This window comes from Rhodnius prolixus, unplaced genomic scaffold (genome assembly GCF_049639745.1).
Source record: "Rhodnius prolixus isolate KJV_2025 unplaced genomic scaffold, Rpr scaffold_13, whole genome shotgun sequence".
NCBI classification, from domain to species: Eukaryota; Metazoa; Arthropoda; class Insecta; order Hemiptera; family Reduviidae; genus Rhodnius; species Rhodnius prolixus.
The window spans coordinates 5,928,478-5,950,387 of record NW_027411583.1 but is presented as its reverse complement, the minus strand read 5'-3'; the positions used below and the strand labels follow the sequence as shown (position 1 = coordinate 5,950,387).

The 21,910-nt window shown below is 35.8% G+C and overlaps 1 protein-coding gene and 1 long non-coding RNA gene across 2 annotated transcripts in view; one reads left to right on the top strand and one right to left on the bottom strand.

Annotated features, from left to right (window-relative positions):
• Positions 1 to 21,910, bottom strand: part of mAChR-B (muscarinic acetylcholine receptor) — a 307,231-nt gene that overhangs the window by 48,138 nt on the left and 237,183 nt on the right. The gene's annotated exons all lie outside the window — the stretch shown is intronic.
• The window catches only part of LOC141448010 (uncharacterized), a 54,370-nt gene that overhangs the window by 26,522 nt on the left and 5,938 nt on the right, over positions 1 to 21,910 (top strand). The gene's annotated exons all lie outside the window — the stretch shown is intronic.

The window sequence follows — 21,910 nt, the reverse complement described above, 5'->3', positions numbered from 1 at the left end:
GCCTTCCCATTGTTGTGACTTCATTGTTTTCAAAACAATAACAATAAAAAATTAAAAAAAAAACCAAAAGTTAAAAAAAGGTTGTTTTCATTAAATTTCTCCCTTTATTCTTTTACCTAGTTTATGATTAAACTAGGGGCATTTTCTCCATTGTTCTTGCTCTTTTACATCGCCTTCCTCACTTTCTATTTTCTCAACACTTCTTCCATTGTCAGTTGGCTTTTATTTCTCCACCGCACGCGGAGGAAACGTTTAATGAAAAGGTGTTCTTTCTTTTTTCTGTAGTGGAAGTAGACGTTCATCTTTAAACGAACTAAACACCAGCCACTAAAGTACTTGCTTTCTTTCCTCTCTGGTCTTTCTTCTACGCAGTCTTTCTTTTTTTAATCGGGCTTTCTTTTATGCCATTCCTCATTTTTTTCTTTTTTCTCTTTGTTTTAAGCAAATATTTTTTTTTGTTTTTTTAATTTTTTAAAGAGTTTTTACCAAATAAGGAAGGGAGATTGCTGCAATTTCCGGTTATCGTAACTTCTTACTTTTTTTTTTTTGTTTTTTGTCTGTTTTTAATGTTGGAAAAATGTTATTATTTTACAATCATGCTTTCAGGAAAAGGAAGAAAATAAAAAATCTTGAGGAAAACTCAAATTTTTTCTCTCTTTTTTAAAATTTATTTCGTAATTTACAATCTGTGTACATTGTATACAATAAGTAAATATGGAGAGAGTGATGAACTGGTGCGGGAGGAGAGCAGGAGGAGAGAAACTACCCAGCGGTAGCACTTTATATAGGAGAGAGGAGAATGTGAGGAGGAGAGAGGAGAGATAGGAGAATAATGGCGTTTAGGCCTTCAGCTCAGAAGGAAGTCGCGGGGCCACTGGCGAATCAGTCGGCGAGGAGTATTAGGGTTGTCAGAGGAAGCGAGAGACTGTACAAGAGGATTAGAGCTAGTCGAGAGAGAGCAGTATGGAAATTTTGGTATTTAGTCTTGACGAGTTGGTCTATGAAGGGAATGTTGAGGTCATACGAGGGTCGTTTGAAAAGTCCGTGCAAAGTCAGAGAGCTAGCACCACTGGCGCGTATCGAGTTTATGTTTAGTTAGTAGCATCTCTTGGAAGAACACACACCAAGTTTCAGCCAGATCGGTCTATTTCTTTGTGTTTGGCATTCGTTTGAATCGAGGAAGTCGAGTGATTTTCAAAAAATGGACGAAAAAGAATTTCGTGTGTTGATTAAACACTACTTTATGAAAGGCATAACGCCTCAGGAGACTAAAGAGAAGCTTGATAAACCTTATGGTGACTCTGCACCTTCGATTAGAACAGTTTATAAGTGGTTTCAAAATTTTCGGAGTGGCCATATGAGCACAAGTGACGCTGAACGTTCTGGACGGTTACTACTCCAGAAATCATTGATAAAATCCATGATAAGGTGATGGATGACAGAAGAGTGAAGGATTGCTAGTGCTGTGGGCATCTCGAATGAACGGGTACATAATATTTTGCATCAACATTTGGACATGACAAAGCTATCCGCAAGATGGGTGCCGCGATTGCTAACGCTTGACCAAAAACGAAATCGTGTGAAGTGTTGCAAGGACGGTTTGCAGCTGTTCCAGAAGAATCCGCAGGACTTTAAGCGTCGTTTCGTCACTGTGGATGAAACATGGATACATCACTACACTCCTGAGACCAAAGAACAATCTAAACAATGGGTTACCAAGGGGGAATCTGCGCCAAAAAAGGCGAAGACCGTTCCTTCGGCTGGAAAGATTATGGCGACTGTCTTTTGGGATTCGCAAGGAATAATCCTCATCGACTATCTGGAAAAGGGTAAAAGTATTACAGGTGCATATTATTCATCGTTATTGGACCGTTTGAAAACCGAGCTGCAAGAAAAACGCCCACGATTGGCCCACAAAAAAGTCCTTTTCCATCCCGACAACGCACCAGCTCACACCTCAGCAGTTGTGGTCGCAAAATTAATGGAAATAGGGTTCCAACTCGTTTCACATCCCCCCTATTCTCCAGACTTGGCTCCCTCGGACTACTATTTGTTCCCCAATATGAAGAAATGGCTGGCGGGAAAAAGATTTTATTCAAACGAGGAGGTGATTGCAGAAACGAATGGCTATTTTTCAGACTTGGACAAATCCTATTATTCGGAAGGGATCAACAAACTAGAGCAGCGTTGGACCAAGTGTATAAGCCTAAAAGGAGACTATGTTGAAAAATAAAAAAGGTTTACCCCAAAAAATTAAGTAGTTTTTATTTTTGCACGGACTTTTCAAACGACCCTCGTAGTGAAGAGTAAGGCAGCTATCTGTCGGCAGTAGGCCGTTAATGTAATTCAAGTATCTTTCAAGACAAGAAAAATCGATTTCAATCGATTATACAAAAACGATTCATATTGTATTGAACGAGCGTTTTGACCAGGAGTGTCTCCTCTTTTTGAAGGTACAGTTCCATCGAATCATTTTTTTTTTTCTTTTTGCACTGATTATTTGATACAATCGAAAAAGCACCAAATATTTATATAAGATTATTATCATTGATTTTTCTCTGTTAAAGCACCCTGATCGGTTTCGTACTTTCTTCCATCACCAGAGGCAGAAATTTTGATGGCACTCGCTGACTTTAAGAGGAGCTCCCTCAACATTATAAGTAGGTAATGCAGTGGCGTTTCTTCCTATTTTGAATAAACTCTCGAGGTTGCCCCATTTCGAGTTAAAAAACATACGCTAACTTTAAAGAAATTCATTAGTTACCATTTTCTTAAAAACAAAATGGATCTAAAAATGGCCCCGCGATTTCCTCACTTCCTAACCTCCTCCTTTAACCAAGAGGGTACCGGATGACTTCTCATCCTCTTGGCTGTGGCGCCAAACTAGTACGGAAACTTAGCCTTTATTATTTGTTTTGTATATACCCATTTACTCTAATGTATACCGGGTGAACCAGTAAGTATTGTCCATAGGCCTACTGGGTGTAGTACAGCTAAAGTGGAGTTCAATGACGTATTGACCAACTTCATATTTTCCACTGTTCTTGAGTGACGTCACTTTAAATGTTTTTTCCTAAAAATCATTACTTTTTTTGCAATAAAAATGTTATTACTCAGAAAGTTATAGTCCGAATTCGATTCTGGATGACACAGTTAGAAAGACACGATAGATTTTCTAAAAAATGATACCATTTCGAAGCATAAGTTATTCTCCAAACAGCCTCAATCTTCCTCCTGGATACTGGGAAAAATAAAAGTAATCGAAATTTTTAAGAAAACTCATTAGGTCCTTACGTGATCATTATCAGACCTAGGTGCTGGCCACTTTTTAGTAAAGTTTCCTTGTTTAATGGGCTTTCAAACGGTGTATCATTTTCCACGATTCCTTTTATCTTTGTATGAGAAATTACGTTTGTTTTACAAGAAAACTTGTTCACGAGCACTCAACGTGTAAGTTTACTCAAATTGTTTAATTCATTGAAAACTCTTTTAGATGGACCAATAGTCAATTTTTAAAGTAGATTGTCTTAAAATAAGGAAGACTGGTTCATCCTGTATAGTAGGATGTTGCAAAGCAAAGACACACACACACACACACACACACGCACACACAAAATACTAATAATAAATAATATGGTGTGTGTACAGATCAGTTCGTAAATACAGTTTTTTTCGTATTTAAAAGGCGGCAAAAAGTAAACTGCCAGCGGAAACTGGCAACAGAAGATCTGCATACAATAAGATGGCTGTGACTTCCTGTTAAATGAGATCAAGAGGAAGTAAAAAAAATATAATGAAACAATCTTGTAATAATTTTGAAAAAAAAAGCAGTTTAAAAAAATGGACTAATAACTCACGAGAGTTAGACAAGTGGAGAAAAAATTGTAACATTCGGTAGTATCGCAACAAAATGGTGGATGACTTTTTTTTTGTTGCTATAACAACGTGAAAATACCAGCTTTTTGGAAAATGTCTTATCAATGGACAAAGTTTCATCAGTGGACCAATGGAGGAATCAAAAAGCTTGATTGTCAGTTTAGAACTACGAGGGATGGTGAGTATGATGGACGAACTGAATGACAATGATAACTGCTGATATTCACCTGCTGCTGCTCCCTTAATGTAGCTCTGAGAGAAGAGAAATTGTAATTTTCTCTTTTGAATACAGTCCTCTCTGTCCACAAAACTGGAAGAGAATGAGAAATATTTGATGATCAACTGAGAAGAGAGAGAGAGAGAGAGAGATCTCTTGCTGACTCTAGCAAAGCCCTTCTCTCTGGTCCCATGGTCCCTCCCTCAACCGGAAGCACACGGCTCTCTTGATTCATTCACAAACACACAGAAACACCATCCACAACTTTCAGCAGCCATTCATATTGTTTGCCAGTAAATTGTTCTAATTGACCAGAATAGTGTTTCCACTGAAGATGGACAACAACGAGTTCGTTTCTCATCATCGCCCAGCCTCCGCACGGTAAAGCCTAGTGTTGCTGTTGTTGTTGCTGGAATGATATCACCTCTGGTAACATTTTCTTTGTTTTGCACTGGCTGTTCTAACCTCTATCGGAGAGCCACCGCTTAGTACTGGGTGATGATACACTTCAACCAGGATGCTGTGGCAAAGCCTAAAGCTTTTCATTGTCTAGTCATTCATCAATCACTCTTTATTTCACAATCAATTTGTATTCATTCAGTACAAATGATTCAAAACCTATTATTATTAAAATATTTCAATCAATATAATAGTAATTAAAAAAAAGGGGGGAAATGTACGGTTATATCCGCTGAACTGGATAATACTATATCTTTGATTTTAACCATAACATATTTAACGTAGTTTCGTCCTTCATCAGAGGTTTGATTGAAGCTGATGAGAATAATTCGCCTTTTCTTAAATTAAAGTTGTTTTTTTGGTTTCATTCACTTTAATTTTGTAAGCGATTATTTTAATCACTTTAAATCATATTAATTATTTAATAATTGTAATAATTAGGGTGTAAGATATAACAAAAGATATCTGATAGGGTAAAGTCGGGTGAGATGGCCAATCGGGAGAGATGGCCAAATTTAACCGAAATTTAACCGACGGCGCTGCGTGACCTCTCCAGTGATGAACCTTCATGCCTGACTACAGTGAGTACATTTTGGTCTGCGTCAAAGCGTTATTAATTAACTCAGAGAATAAAAACATTATCGCCTCAACAAAAAATTTTATGATAGTTGCATATTGCGTGCTGCCATTCATTTTTTCTAATATTTTTACGTTTTATTAGTGCAATTTCATTTACAATATGTGGCCATCTCTCCCAAGTTACAAGATAATCTGCACAGAGCTTCCTATTAAAGAAAAGTTAGAAAGAGAGAGAAAAAGAGAACGATAGAAAAACCTAACATCCGGTTGTAGAAAACGGAAGTTAAAGCGTTACAAACGCGCTCTAGTATCCGGCCACAATAAAACACATTGTTCCACTACCACCTCAATAATACATTGCGGTCTTCTTCTTGTAAGTTTAATGAGGATTGTTCCTCAATCTGCTAAGGGTGGAAGGATCCTATATATTAGTATCCCTTTGTTACTTCCATAGTTACTTGGAGTTTTGGTGATCAGTTAAGGGAAGTAGTTAGTGGGAACTCAGAGCAAGAGTGAGAGAGACAGATAGTCCTAGAGTTGTGAACTGAGAATTTAGGAGTGGCGGGGGAAGCTGCGATCGGAACAAGGACCAAACGTTATTAGCTCTGTTTGACAAACATCGCCTCAAGTTAATAGTAAAGTGATGGCGTAGGCAAATCGTGATAAAAGCGCCAATAACAGAGTCGGGCCGGATATTAACATTCAAGTCTAACTGTGGATTGGATAATTAAAGCTAGGTTTTGTTTCCTTGTACTTTAGTGACGTCATCATTTGAGGAAAAAAGAAAATTACAGCCTAAGAAATTCTTCTTTTTTTTTTTTTTTTCTTTAAAAGAAATATTTTCAAATAAGAAGACCAAAGATGACAAATTAAAGTAGATCGCAAAGAAAAAGGAAGTCAACGGAATTCAAAAAGAATATTTCCCGTGTTAACTAAAATCGAAAATGGAAAATAGATTATTTTTGGCTTCTTAGAAGATAAAACTTAAGATCGACCGAGAGTGGTTCAAAATTTATATTTATTTTTCTTTATTAATTATACAGGGTGTTTCAGGGTTAAGTGTCCTAACTGAAAAGATGAATTTAGGACCTCAAAACAAGAAAAAAATTGTCCTATGAAGGTATGCCCGTTAACGCTTTGTTTGTGAGATATTCACGTCTAAAGATTTAAGATACAAACTAGGCTTAATCCGGACACATTTCTGCAGTTTCGTAGTAATGATTATTACATTTTGATTGAAGTTGTTCCACCTCCACTCAGAAGGAACTCATGGTTTTAATTAGATGATTGTCCAGCACATTGTGGCAGAGGTCCACCACAGTGGCTAAATCAACATTATCCCAATCGATGGTTTGGCCGAGCAGGACCGGTGGCTTAGCCTGCTTGCTCTCCAGATCTGACACCAATGGATTGTTTTTGCTTGGGGTGCCATTAAAGGAAAAGTCTATGAAATGCCGGCCTATGATCTTCATTCTTTAAGAAGAAGAGTAATTGAATTAATAACAACAATCCAGTGCCGTTCGGCTATTGCTGCTGTGGAAGAAAGGTACCGATTCCTCATTTTCTTTATTATTTATTTATTTAATTGTCATTATTTTCTATTAATAAATTAATTGGAAGACACTATTAATTTTTTTTTATTATAACCTACCTAATAATAATTCATAAAATAGAAATCTTTAGAAGTGAATATCTCATAAACAAAGCGTTACTGGGCATACCTTCATAGAATTTTTTTTTTCCTGTTTTGAGGTCCTAAATTCATATTTTCGGATAGGACACTTAACCCTGAAACACCCTGTATAATTATAATCTATAAAATTAGAATTTATGTGTTTAAGCAGATGATGAGATGAGAGTTTAGCATCAGAATTTAATTTCTAAATGAAATACTGAGTAAACCAATAAGAAAGCATGTCTTTAGATTGGGTTTTAGAATCGACAAAACCAGCTAAGAATAGAAGTTGAAGTGAAAAAGCTGTCTATCTACAGAAAGGTTGTGTATGAAGGAATCGAAATAGAGTGTTAGGGAAGATTCGCACATCGCGAGAGGAGAGATGCTGTTAAGTGAATAAATTATTCTGACCGTGAGTGGAGTCTGCATGAGGTTTCCATACTCTCCCTAGAGAATAGACTTCAAGAGCACGTCTCTCTCCAACAAGCACAGCTACCCAAGTACAAGAGAACCTCTACCTTGCCATCAAGCTAAGAGTGGGAAAATACCACACTAAATCTGGGCACAAAAGTAAAGCCCTAAGTCAATATTTACTTTTCAATATTAATGCAACGCCCAAAGTAGATATAAAGTGTTGTTGATAAGACTTAATACTTGTCTGCACTTTTAATTGTTGCCCGGGCTTCTACTTTTAGAACTTTAATATTCTTTGCTAAGTAAATTCATTACATTAACCAAGGGATTTACTTAACCTAAATTTATTTTTAAGTGATTTTATATCCATCGTTAAAACAATATTATTCGCTTGAAGGGGAAATCTAAATCTGTACCCTCCAAAGCTTCTAGAGTACTTAGAATTAACTATAAAAATGACAGCTAGAGGCTGCCTAGTCTGATTAGACTTTCTAATCTGTCTAGGTAGTCTAATCTGTCTAGTCTACCTAGGCCAGTGGTTCTTAATCTCTTCAAAGACGCGGAACACAATTATGTATATATTTTTCTCGTGGAACACTAACATTAAAAAATTTGAAATTCGGTATTTAGCAAGTACTTGAAATTAATGAATAATAAAAAATCGAATATAAGTTTCAAAAAAGATATATGTATTAATTAAAATTAAAAAGGATAATTAATTATTACATAGTTTTAAAAAATAAATTCTGAAAATGAAATTAATCAAATAATGAACATAAAAGTACGTTGCTACAAATAACAAATGTTGTAAAAGACTATGACTCAAAAAGATAGGCCAGCTTTGGTAGTAGAAAATTGAAATTTAAAAAAAAGGAATGATTTTTTGTTTTCGAATCTTTCTTAAGTTACTATTTTTCAATACATTTAAAATTGAAATTTTGCGGAACACTTGGACCATATTTGCGGAACACCGGTTAAGAACCACTGTCCTAGGCTGTCTAATCTGTTTAGGCTGTCTAGACTATCTAGTCTGTCTAGGATGTCTAAGCTGTCTCATCCATCTAGTCTTATTAAGTCTCACTATTTTTCTTAATTTAGTGCTACAATGAAATCGATCTCGAACATTCTTTAAACCAAGAATGGTGTCTTCTGTGCTTCCACTAAGTCTTTCTTGTATTTTTACCATACATAATCAGTTGCAACACTTTGTACTGTCATCTCCACATGATGTTACTGCATAAGTGAGGCAAAACGTTAAGGATTCCATGAACAATCAGTGTAGAAACGTCATTTATCGCTTGTCATATTGTAATGCAATCGCCACTTTTGAAGCTTCTGGTGAAAAAGTCACCCCTTTGTTTGCTGGCATTCGTAATATCCATGTTTACGGCAAGTGATACTGCCGGCTGTTGATAGGAGAGAAGATCAAACGACTAGTGGGTAAAGATCCAGGTAGTTCATAAAAAGGGCAGGAGGCTTTGATCTACCTCTGAACTTACAACAAGATGCTGCACTGATTTAATGTTCAGGGCCCGTTCCTTCTCTTAATAATTAAAACAAAAAGCTTCAAATTAACTTAGATTAACGTTTTTTACTGTATTGGTAAAAAATATATTATTAAGTAAGCAAAGTATTCGATGAACACTTAATTGTAATTAGGTATCGCAGAAATTATTATCACAATTAGGGATGTTGGAGATCATAGTTACCTGTAAGTCACTCGCTAAGATTAATGAACAAGGTAGGCGACATGCCCTTTAACTTCTGTTCCTTTGAATGTTTGCTACAGCCCAAGCAGAACCCACCAATAAAAATTCTGTTTCTTGGAGTTTAGAGTTAGCATCAAAGTTTTGTGAAAGAGGTTTTAAGATAGACAAACACAAAGACAGACATTAAACGAACTTAAATACAACCATTTTAGTCCATTCAATCTTCCAATTTTGCCAGAACCAATGAAAGTGAATACAGACTGATCCATCAATGGTTTTAATCAAGTTTTGTACACAAGCACCAATAGAAAGGCAGAAAGACAAAAGCTCTCTATATTTGCACACTAGCAAAAAGATTAATGTCATTACAATGCCTGTTACATTAGCGTGGGCGAGATAAAGTTTAACAGAATGGGAATCTCAAATTCACTTAAATTCTTTATCAGTATATACAATAGTAAATGAATTTAAATTTAATTGATCTTTTTCCCCCATTTCTGAGGGTTCGTTAGATCACATCTCTGCAGGCCTTGAGTATAATTCTGTTAGTGGTGTCCATATTGTATGGTTAAGCTGGGATACCCTTAAGACCGCCAAGAGCCCTGAACAAAAGAAAACTCCACTTCTCCCCGCAGACAATCTAAAGAATAACAACATCCTGGGTGAATTACACGACTTCACTTGTATCTTCAAACCTTCCTAATAATAGTAGCAAATAGCAAGGGAAGGGATCCGATCTGTGAAAGGAAGTATACGAGGGTCGTTTGAAAAGTCCGTGCAAAAATAAAAACTACTTAATTTTTTGGGGTAAACCTTTTTTATTTTTCAACATAGTCTCCTTTTAGGCTTATATACTTCGTCCAACGCTGCTCTAGTTTGTTGATCCCTTCCGAATAATAGGATTTGTCCAAGTCTGAAAAATAGCCATTCGTTTCTGCAATCACCTCCTCGTTAGAATAAAATCTTTTTCCCGCCAGCCATTTCTTCATATTGGGGAACAAATAGTAGTCCGAGGGAGCCAAGTCTGGAGAATAGGGGGGATTTGAAACGAGTTGGAACCCTATTTCCATTAATTTTGCGACCACAACTGCTGAGGTGTGAGCTGGTGCGTTGTCGTGATGGAAAAGGACTTTTTTGTGGGCCAATCGTTGGCGTTTTTCTTGCAGCTCGGTTTTCAAACGGTCCAATAACGATGAATAATATGCACCTGTAATAGTTTTACCCTTTTCCAGATAGTCGATGAGGATTATTCCTTGCGAATCCCAAAAGACAGTCGCCATAATCTTTCCGGCCGAAGGAACGGTCTTCGCCTTTTTTGGCGCAGATTCCCCCTTGGTAACCCATTGTTTAGATTGTTCTTTGGTCTCAGGAGTTCAGTGATGTATCCATGTTTCATGCACAGTGACGAAACGACGCTTAAAGTCCTGCGGATTCTTCTGGAACAGCTGCAAACCGTCCTTGAAACATATCACACGATTTCGTTTTTGGTCAAGCGTGAGCAATCGCGGCACCCATCTTGCGGATAGCTTTGTCATGTCCAAATGTTGATGCAAAATATTATGTACCCGTTCATTCGAGATGCCCCCAGCACTAGCAATCTCACGCACCTTCACTCTTCTGTCATCCATCACCATATCATGGATTTTATCAATGATTTCTGGAGTAGTAACCTCAACAGGGCGTCCAGAACGTTCAGCGTCACTTGTGCCCATATGGCCACTCCGAAAATTTTGAAACCACTTATAAACTGTTCTAATCGAAGGTACAGAGTCACCATAATGTTTATCAAGCTTCTCTTTAGTCTGCTGAGGCGTTTTGCCTTTCATAAAGTAGTGTTTAATCAACACACGAAATTCTTTTTCGTCCATTTTTTGAAAATCACTCGACTTCCTCGATTCAAACGAATGCCAAACACAAAGAAATAGACCGATCTGGCTGAAACTTGGTGTGTGTTCTTCCAAGAGATGCTACTAACTAAACATAACCTCGATACGCGCCAGTGGTGCTATCTCTCTGACTTTGCACGAACTTTTCAAACGACCCTCGTATATTGGGTTGAAGACGCGGAAGTTACTGGGTTCGAGTTCTACTGGGTAAAACCATAGATTTTCTTTTCTTAGAAGCTACTTCTGGTCATCATATTCTGGGCATAGTCTTCTAAAACGAGAGACATACTACCCAGAGGTCAGCAGTGAACTGAGAAGGCTCCAGTATTGATGCAACTTGAATAATATTGGTAGAAATGATACAGAACAAAAAATAATTGCTATTTCAGTCGTGATACATTTATTCTGCCGAGCTTTCGACCTAGGGACTAGGGTCTTCTTCAGGGCTAGTTTACAAAGTAATATTTTTAAATTACAGGGTTGGTGTGTGTCTTCTGTTTTGTCTGTTCATGGACTGAGTGTGATCGGTCTGTGTGTGATGTGTGTTAACATCCTATTGAAACTATGAAACAGTCACCAAAAATAATGAACAACAACTAATTTTAACTTTGTTCCAATAATTTCCTTATAAAATTTGTTATGCAGGAAGAAGTAATATAAGATGATTGGTAAAGAGAAAATGTGTACGGAAAATTAAACACAATTTCCTCCTAAAAAAACTTTTTGATCAGCGATTTTCTTAAAGAAAATTCGTTCTAACTTCAAGGCCAATGATGTCGACTTCAATAAGATATCAATCTAAGCTACATTCTTTATTTTTTATTTCTTGTTTTTCTTGTATTGTTTGTTAATTCTATTTTCAAACAAATAACCATATTTTGTTCTTGAACATTTTCTTGGGTTTTCCCAAGAACTTGGTAGCAAAAAAAGAAATTTTTATTGGAAAAGTTTTCTGCAAAAAGGTGATTTTCTTTTCCAAATTTTACCACTTAGTTCTGAGCTTTTTTCCTTACTGTCAACTTGCTAAAGTTTCGACTTCTTCATTTTACTTTTAGATCGAAGGCTTGAAGGTGTGGTCCAAATATGATCGAATCTATTGATGTTGATAAGAAATACCATTTTCAATATACGCTCGTAATTATAATCGTGCAGAAACTATCCTTATCAGTGAACTATACTCGTACTTACGTATAAGAGAGAGGCGTGGGAAGCGTCTCCGTAATATTAACTGCTTATCCTGTGAAGAAAATAAATCGACACGTATTCGGCTGTTCATCTGATTGGTTGACTTAAACTGAACGTCAAAATTTGGCAACACCTAGCTACCAGCGATTTTTTTCCAAATTAATATATTTTAATCACAAAATATTTCTCAAAAACTCATAACTCACAGGGTCTCATTAGAATGTTATAATATAAATAATATAAACATGTAAAATGATCTCCAAAATAAAGATAAAAGAAATTGTAGCAATAAATGTCTGATAAAGATAAAAGGATCCTAAGAACAGAAATTTCCACCGTATTGGGTATTTTATACCATATCCCTTCATCTCCCTCTTACGGTCTTCGTCTAAGAGGATTTAAGTGGGTGCAAAGCTGGCTCGTGCTTGTGGATTGTTAGTATCTAACCCTAAGTTCAGGAATCCAGAACAGCAAATCACACACAGAGAGAGAATCTCCTGCTATAATCCGCCTTCTCACTGTACTCAATATCCCAAATACTAGAAAAGGGAGTATTCCCTTATAAAGGGATCTAAAAAGGATTTATCCTTCAGGACAAAATCAAAAAAAATATAATATTGCCTAATCCCCGGGGGAATTGCAACTTTGTCTTTATTTTTATTCGATCTTTTTTTCACAGCTCTTGTTTAAAGCATGTTTATAAATATTTAATATTTATGATAATTAATTTAAATTTCTGTTTATATTCTACTCTTTTCCGAGCGGAAATACATGTTTAGTGTTCCCTAAATTTTGAAGTAATTTCAACAATTGAAATTACAACTGCAAGTGTAATTGCTTCTGCAACAAGGCAATCAAGTTACTGATGCTATAACAGTAGTTACGTCTCACTTCAATGAATCCATTATTGACTTTTTTAACGCTGATTTAACAGCACAGTCTCAGTCTAAAATTGGGATTGGGCACGAAAAGACATACATAGATAAAGGCTGTTGAATGAGATGGAAGGAATGGCGATAGTGAAACGTCTGGTAACGGGAAGTCCCCAGGGCCAATGGCGGATTCAGGTGGATCATCAGGAATGACAGTAGGAGCGAGAGATTGTACGAAAAGATTAGAGCTAGCTGAGAGAGCAGTATGGTACTAGTGATATTTCATCTAGGCAAGTTCTTGTACGAATGGGATGTTAAAATCAGTGTGAAGAGGGAGGTTAGTCACCGTAGAAAGGAGAGTCAACTATCTGTCGGAGTAGTTTTGACAGAAATGTACGTACAGTCCGTATATTTGTAGGTTTGGCTGAACTCCACAGCTCTAGTCCGTAAGTCCACTTAGTTTCCAGAATTGTCTAATATATTATTTTTATAGAAATGAAACCCTGGAGCACTTTCTCTTTGTCTGTCCGCTGTACTCTCCACTGGGAAGACACTACTTGGGAGAGTTCCACCAAAAAGAGTCCCAATTAATAAATATTCTAATACAAGTAAACACATAAGATCTACCTAAATAAGATCTACCATTATGTTATAGAATCTTTAAAACTAAGATCATTTGTAAGAAACGAATAAAGAAATAGAATTTATTGTAGCTAAAATGTTTAATTTACATCAGTATGATTATTATTATCTTTTGGTTTACACAGAAATCTTTAATTTTCTTTAATTTATTTTATTACTTTGCAACAAGTGGTTATTTAAAATTATTGAGCACTTCGGAACCCCTGTAATATGTAAATTTACATAAAATACTGAAATTTATCTATCCATCTATCTTATATATCTTTTATTTCATCTGATCTATACAGAGTGTACGTTACAGTGGAGTTGGCACTAAATATGTTACGATACTCGTATTGTGTAGAATATCAGTTGTTTGAGTTCTACAGGCAATTTGAAGCGTCGTCCAAACAATCTTTTAATAGTGAAAAGCCTCCCAAGACAGCCGCATCAGGTCTGATCAAGAAAGAAGACTACTGTTGAAGAAGGCAGATGCCCCACCGGAAATAAACGTTGCAATGTCTGTAGATAGTGGGGCTTTACTGAGATGTTCTCTACTTCCTCTTAAATGAGTAAGAAAAAATACTGCGATCGTGCCCCAATTTCCAATATCGCGCGTTTTCACAGGACTTCTTGGAGAGAGGCTTGGGTAACCCTTTCTTCTACATTGCCGTTATGCATGGGCCTCCCTAATATATATTGCTGAAATCCTAATTTTGAAGAAAATGCCATTACCGGAAATACTACGTCATTGATTGGACTTTTTACTGGGGGAAAAAAATTCGCTCGAATACAATTTCCTTTAAAGAAAAGTGACGTCTAGAGAGAGAGAGAGAGAGAGATAAAAATATGAAAGTGTTGAAAATGAGATTTTTAAATTACAACACCTTGAGATGTTTCTGTATTTGAGTTAATTCAAGGTAGCAATAACTGGGCGCTATTGCTACACGAAGATAAATCTGCTATTTGGCATGGTGAACTAGTAATAGGTAAAGTAAGGGCATGGGGAAATGTGACCTAAGGGCAAGCAATCAAAGTACCATAAACCAATATTTAACCCCCTCCACGTAATATTGCCTTCATCGCAAATAAAAAGAAAAATTGCGACATATCCTATATATAAATAGAGTATATAAAGTAGAAAAGTTAATCTGAAATTGTTTCAAATATATCGATAAAAATTTAATGTAATCTAAGTTTCAGATAAATTTGATTTAATTTAAGTTCTTTATTATGCATCTGTTTTACAGGCGGAGTTGGCCGCCATTGAGATGGCAGCTACTTTACTCCGCTGGAAGGGATTTGCCGATACTGATATTACGGTTCTTCACGGATAGCCAGGCTGCAATTAAAGCTCTGGCCTCCCCTAGTAAGAACCTAATTTCGGTCAATTCTTGTCACGTTGCTCTCACTTTGTTAGGGAGCTTTGAATACTGTTTCGGTCGCTTGGTCCCCTCTGGTCACTCCGTGATTCCGGTTAACGAACTTGCTGATGAAACAGCAAAGGAAGGAGCTGCGATGATAACAGTGACTCCTCAGCCCATTATCCCTGTATGCTATCGACCTGTTGTAGAACAGAGGTGGAGCAGTGGATTTTTGAAGGAACATCGGAAACGGTGGAGGTCCTGGAGCTGACTGCCGTCAGGCTAAAAAGAAATTCTTGGCCAGTCAAAAAACGGCTATAGTTGGTTTTAGCAGGTCCCGGATCCGCCAGCTAAGTTCAGGTGTTGTGAGTGGACATGCGAATTTAGCGTATCATCTTTTCAAATGCGGCCTTACCCAGTCTCGCCAATCTGCGCTGGCTGTGGTGAGTCCGATGAGACTGTGCGACACTTTGTAAAGGTGTGCCCCGTTTATTCTGAAAACTAGATTTCAGGTTCTTCGGGAGGTTAAAGGTTTCCCTGCCTGAGATTGTAGCATCTAGTAATCTTTACCAGAACTTTCTAGGTTTATTCCAGTGCACTGTAGCGATTGAGTCGCCATGCTCCCTAGTGTCCTGTTACTACTTTATTAGTTTATTATATTAGCATCTGGCAACCTTTAGCCGGATTTGTTTTAAAGCCCCGGTATCTCTTATGAGATGAGGGGTGGACGGGGAACAATGGGCATTTTGGATTGCCTGCGTTCCTTCCCCTTTTTGGTGGAACCGCCCTTCTAATACAATCTAATCTAATCTAAGTTCTTTGTTGTACTATTTTGACCAACTTTGGTAAATGAGGTTTACGTCAAGAACATGCATAAATCCATTGGTTAGGGTCCGTGAATTTGCACTTCCTTTGAGGTGCGAATTCGCAGGATTTTCCTGAATCAAGTTTTAAATAAAAGGTGTGCAATATACCCAGTTTTTCTTTGAGAAATTTCATTCTTGATCCTGTTTTTTTTTTTTTTTTTTTTTTTTTTTTTTTTTTTTTTTTTTTTTTTTTTTTTTTTTTTTTTAGCCTGTTATTTTCACCCTGATAGATTTTTACCCAGAACTTTATTATCTTGGTATCTCTGGTACCAAAATGAAATATCTATTTTCCCTACTTGATGCAAACTGGCTATAAAAACACGTAAATCACTTCAGCAAAAACCAGTTTTTTGGTCCTTTAAGGATGTCAAAAAGGTATACTTCCTGGCCACGATTGCAATACTTCCTCTTAAGAAAAAGAAAAAAACTTATTACAGTGTGAGTGTCCACTGAACATAGTTTTAAATTTTTTCTTAAAAAAGTTAATTTAATAGATTTACATGTCGTACTAAAAGAAATTTTACAAAGAAATTAAACTTTTGTTTTATTTAATTTCAAATTTTGTAAATGATATTTTAACCTTATTTATGGGTAGGTACTCTAGTTAAAGGGCGTAGGAATTACCCCCATTTACTTTGGGAATGGCAAGAGATAAGCGGGGTTAATATGTTACTGATGTTAGTGTAGTACGTATGAATCAATTACATCACACCTTCACCACAAACCCAAACCATTCACTTACTAATACGAACATGAGTGCGGTTAGTACGTCACTATCTTGTTGGCCTTTACTATGAAGGCTCGTACATATAGAGAAGGTGTGTGGGGGGGGGGCCGAGGGCTTGATGATTATGATGACTATGATGAGATGGGTAGTTTAATGATCTTATCATGATGAACACACTCATATTAGGTTCCATATTTACATATATATGTATATCTACTAAAATAGTATGAGATCGTATATGTATGTTAGTGCATCTATATTGTAGTTCTGGATTCACATCCACCCGGAACCCCACTACAAAACCGAACTCATAAATCATATACGTCACCCACTATAGTTTTAATAGTAAAAAAATTCAACTAAATATAAGAATTTCAACTGAGCAGATCTGCCGGATACAAATTAGACTAGCGATCTATGTTCAGTAGTAACTTCCGGCAGACGGTTCTACCAAGCCGTAAAATGTGTTGAATTTCTTTTTGTGTATATTATTTTATTAATAAAACATTATTATTTTATTTATTTATTTTTTTTTGTTTGGCGCATCAACAGCTGAGGTTATTAGCGCCCGGAGCTTTTTCCAGTGCACTGCCGGCCTCCGGACAGTGTTCTCTCGTTACAGACAACACTGTCCATCACCGGACAGTGAGCTGTAAGAAGCTCCTAGGAAGAGAAAATCTAAGAGGTCAGCAGCTATTATTATTATTATTATTATTATAATTATTATAAGAATTTCCACAAAGCACATACATTCGAAAAATACTTTAAATTCAAAAATTAGTTAAAAAAAAAAAAAAAAACTTAATGTTAGTCGAGAGTTAGTTCAAGCTAGGCAGCCATTGTTGTTCAATACAATCTTCCCCCACTTTGATGTGAATGTTAAGGGGGTTATTGGACAAGGAATACCACAAAACTTTTCAAGCTATTCACCCAAAAATAGGCTCTGCAAATAAAAGACACCTAGAGGTACTAATCTCTTACTTGCTGCCAAAAATAGATTGCTTTAATTGTTTTGATGCCAATTGATGGATTGATTATGTAAGGTAACACACTGTCTATTTAGTGATTTTGCATCAATATATCCTGATTTGTACCAAAACTTAGAGAGAAGTATGAGGGTAAAACAAAGTACCATCTACAAATCTGTACGATACCAACCCAATCACTTTTTTAATTTATTGGACATCCGCTTGAATAAAAAGTCCGATTTTTACCAATATTAATCCCATGTACCAAAATGTTATGAGGCTTAATAATATACAAGATTCTACTAATAACAACGCCATTTCTGAAAATGGTAACTATACGACAGTACTATTTCCTATTATTTCCAAATGAATTACCTAGTCATTTTGACCTAGTACTATCTCAACACCCTATTGTCAGTGTCTAGCCGAGTTTAACTTTATTATATATTATTATAGTTATCATTTTTTTTTTATTACCTAATAATAATCCTGACTAAATATCTACGAGGAAAAAATTAGTTTTTTTTATAATTTATTTTGTAATTTACAATCTGTATAATGAGTAAATAGGAGGTGAATGAGATGAACTGGTGCGGCAAGAGCAGGAGGAGAGAAGCTACCCAGCGGTAGCACTCTCTATAGGAGAATAATGATCTTTAGGTCTTCAGACTGTAAGGAAGTCGCGGGAGTCATTGGCAATTCAGTCGGCGAGTAGGATTGTTAGGGAAATTAGTTTGTTTCTTTTTGCGTTTATTCGTGCTACAATCAGTGCGTTAGCGCTATAAGTAACTATGATAACAGTGAACAGTAGAAGTAAATGAGTGGAGAATTTACCCAGTGGTAATATTCCAAAACATTAGATGGTTAGTCACTCTCTTCACTTGAGAGGAGATCACTGTCTTTTAAGACGTCTTGTCCGAGTTGTCAGGAAGAGTTCTAGAAAAAAGATTTTGAGCTAGACGATTTATATGAGATTGCAGGCTGAAGTGGAGTTTTCTGTATCGTGTTTTCAGCGACTTGTGTGACAAAAGGAATGTTAAGGTCACAGTGTGTATAGTCCAGGTTGGGAGACATAAAATGGAGCGTTTACTTATAGTTCGAAGTATTTTAGATTGTAGCGATTGAATCCTTTGGATTATTGGAGCGTTTGGTTGAACCCCCACAGCTCTATTCCATACGGCCCAGATGGGTTTCAAAATAGAAGTATAAATCAGTCTTTTGTTGTCTAGAGAGAGAGTTTTGATCTATCGTCTGCGAGTCGATAGCTTCTGTTTAGTTCTGTCCTTTTAAGTCTAGTGTGGGGGCAAGAACTAGAAAAATAGAATTTTATAAAAGTTTAAATCAGATTAAACGTTGAAAATTGATTATGAAGTTACCCCTTTTAATTTTAACAATTCATTCTTGAATTTCGCATTTAGTAAATTTGTTATTTAGTAGAATCAGAAATTAATTTAGAAATTTCTTTCTGTAACTTTTGTCAATAAAGAAAAAACTATAATAACGGTTTACGTAGTCGTTTAAAGTGTATGTCAATACCTTTTTTTACGGTACAGCAATTAATTCAGTTAATTTTAATAATAAAAATTTAATTGCAATTTCAAATTAATTGACACTTTGCTAAGCCAATCAAAAAACAAGTTTAGAATTAAATTAATTTTTTTTTCGTTTTGTTTGTTGCTGGAATGTTTCTAGGCTTTAGTTTTAATTAAAAGAGATTTCCCTAGATAGCCCTTCGTTTTAAAGTTACAATTCTGAGTAGCGATAATAAAATAAACTAATCGTAAAACCCTTTTGATTAATTAAGGCATAATAAAAAGAATTTAAATATACCCAAAGGTGTGTAATATATAATTTATAAAAGGTACAAGATATTTAAAACAAAGTAAAGCTTCATTCCCAAAGGAAAATATCCAAAATTAATTTACACAGGCAAAAGAGCTATTTATGGGAGATAAGGGGGAATTTTGTGCTAGAACTTTGCAGCTAAAACGAGGGTAGATATTTAATTCGTAAATATCATTTTGTTGCGATTCTTCTAGCAGCTTTGCTTTTTCTTATCGATATTTTTTTATACTCGTAAATTATAATTCCATTCGATAAAATAATTTTTGATTTTGCCTTAGTCTTCACTAAAGGGGGTATTGCAATCGCGCAGTTATTCTTTTTCCAAGTTCTAACAGGAAATAGATGAGAGTTCCGGATAGAGGAATACAAAAATGGCAGCGCTCCGCACATCTTCTGGAGTATACAAGTTCAAGCTCTGTTCCACGACAAAGCAGTTCCGCTTTACAACGGAACCATATTCGCAACTTCTTAGCCTAACGCCGTTTATAACTGTTATCTTATATCCAACGATCTCGTCTGAATTTCCTAGACTCAAAGAGGAGGGGCTCCAGAAGGACACACATGTTTTGGAGACATCACCCCCAAAGGGAGTTATGTTTGGCTTTGATCGATCTTCCAAAAAGAAGCCTTCACTTCGTCAAAAGTGTGTATTGTGGCCAACGGAAATTGATTTTGGTGGGCGAAATAAAGGTATTTTATTTCCATATTTTGTTTGCTTCACCAAATTTTTTTCAACGCACCCTGGGCATATTTTTTGTCTGTAAACATAATACTTTGAGAACGATTCGAAAAAGTAAGCTCAAGATAGGTTTTTCTTTTCTGTCCCTTTTAACATTAAGGATTTAGTCAAAATCCATCCAGAGAAAGTACAATTTATCTGAAACAATTTAAACTATTTCTTACTGGGGACAATGTAAGAGAAACTACCTGAATTTCGAAATGGAGTATTCAGATCTTAGGAAATAGTTTTGAGATACTCTGAAACCAAGCGGTTAGTAAACTAACTGTTCACTTATTCAAGATTTTCATGAAAAACGGCTTATATTTTCTTTAGACTTTTATTTCACTTATGCTAATATACAGGGTGAACCAGTAAGTAATGTCCAAAGGCCTACTGTGTGTAGTACCTACATCTAAAGTGGAGTTCAATGACGTATTGGCCAACTTCATATTTTCCACTGTTCTTGAGTGACGTCACTTTAATTTTTTTCTCTATAAACATTACTTTTTTGCAATAAAAATGTTATTACTCAGAAAGTTTTAGTCCGAATTCGATTCTGGATGACACGGTTAGAAAGACACGATAGATTTTCTAAAAATTGATACCATTTTGAAGCATAAGTTATTCTCCAAACAGCCTCAATCTTCCTCCTGGATACTGGGAAAAATAAAAGAAATCGAAATTTTTAAGAAAACTCATCAGGCTTTTATGTGACCATTATCAGACCTAGGTGCTGGCACTTATTAATATAAAAGTTTCCTTGTGGGCTAATGGGCTTTCAAACGGTATATCATTTTCCAGGATTCCATTTATCTTCGTATGAGAAATTACGTTTGTTTTGCAAGGAAACGTGTTCACGAGCACTCAACAATGTTTTTTTGCCTTTTTTTTTGGCATCGGCTTCCGCCATACAGCCATCATCGTCTAGGTGCTTATCACTAGAATATCACTCACTCTCCATTCTTACTTATAAATTCATTCGCTTCACACATTCATCCCTCCACTATATACAACTATTTACGCTACAGTTAATGGATGGATCAGTACTCTATATTCCTGCCATCCTTATAGCTTAACCTAAATTAAAATCACGTAATCCTTCTTTAATCATTTTCTTGCATTCATTCTAATCGGCTATAACTTTTAAATACCTTCATATTTCTTTGCTAGCTCTGCTATAGATTTAAGCACATAGATGACAAGTTGTTTAATTCATTAAAAACTCTTTTAGATGGGCCAGTAATCAATTTTTAAAGTAGATTGTCTTAAAATAAGGAAGTCAAAGTTTACAAATTGCACTTTAATCATTTACGTTTGCATTTTAAATATTTGAGAAAATGTTAGGAAATATTTTAAACAATTTTATTTATATTTTTTTGCAAAAAAGTAATGATTTTAGAAAAAAACAAATGTAAAGTGACGTCACTCAAGAACAGTGGAAAATATGAAGTTAGCCAATACGTCATTGAACTCCACTTTAGATGTAATATACACAGTAGGCCTATGGACAATACTTACTGGTTCACCCTGTATAGCTATTATTTTAAACAATTTCTTAAGGGTAACTACGGATGCTTTTTGGAGAGTGAATTCGGAGATAGAGGTTCCCCTAAATTATAATTTACGCTAAGTTGAAACTTTTCCTAAGAGAATTAGACCTTGGGAAGTTCTGAAAGATTTACTACTTAAACCTGAAATCATACTATGTTGATAGTGTCGCGGCAGGTGGCCACAATATAACAGCCTCCCACCACTTGATTTAAGTGATTTAATTACAATACTATTATATCACGTGTGAAGCACTTAATTTACGGTTTAAAGACCATGTTAACAGAAACTAAGGAAAATTTAATTGTAATTATTTGTAGTGAGGAAGTCTTGAGAGTGTTTGCTCCATAAATATATATTTTATAGCGCAGAAGGTGG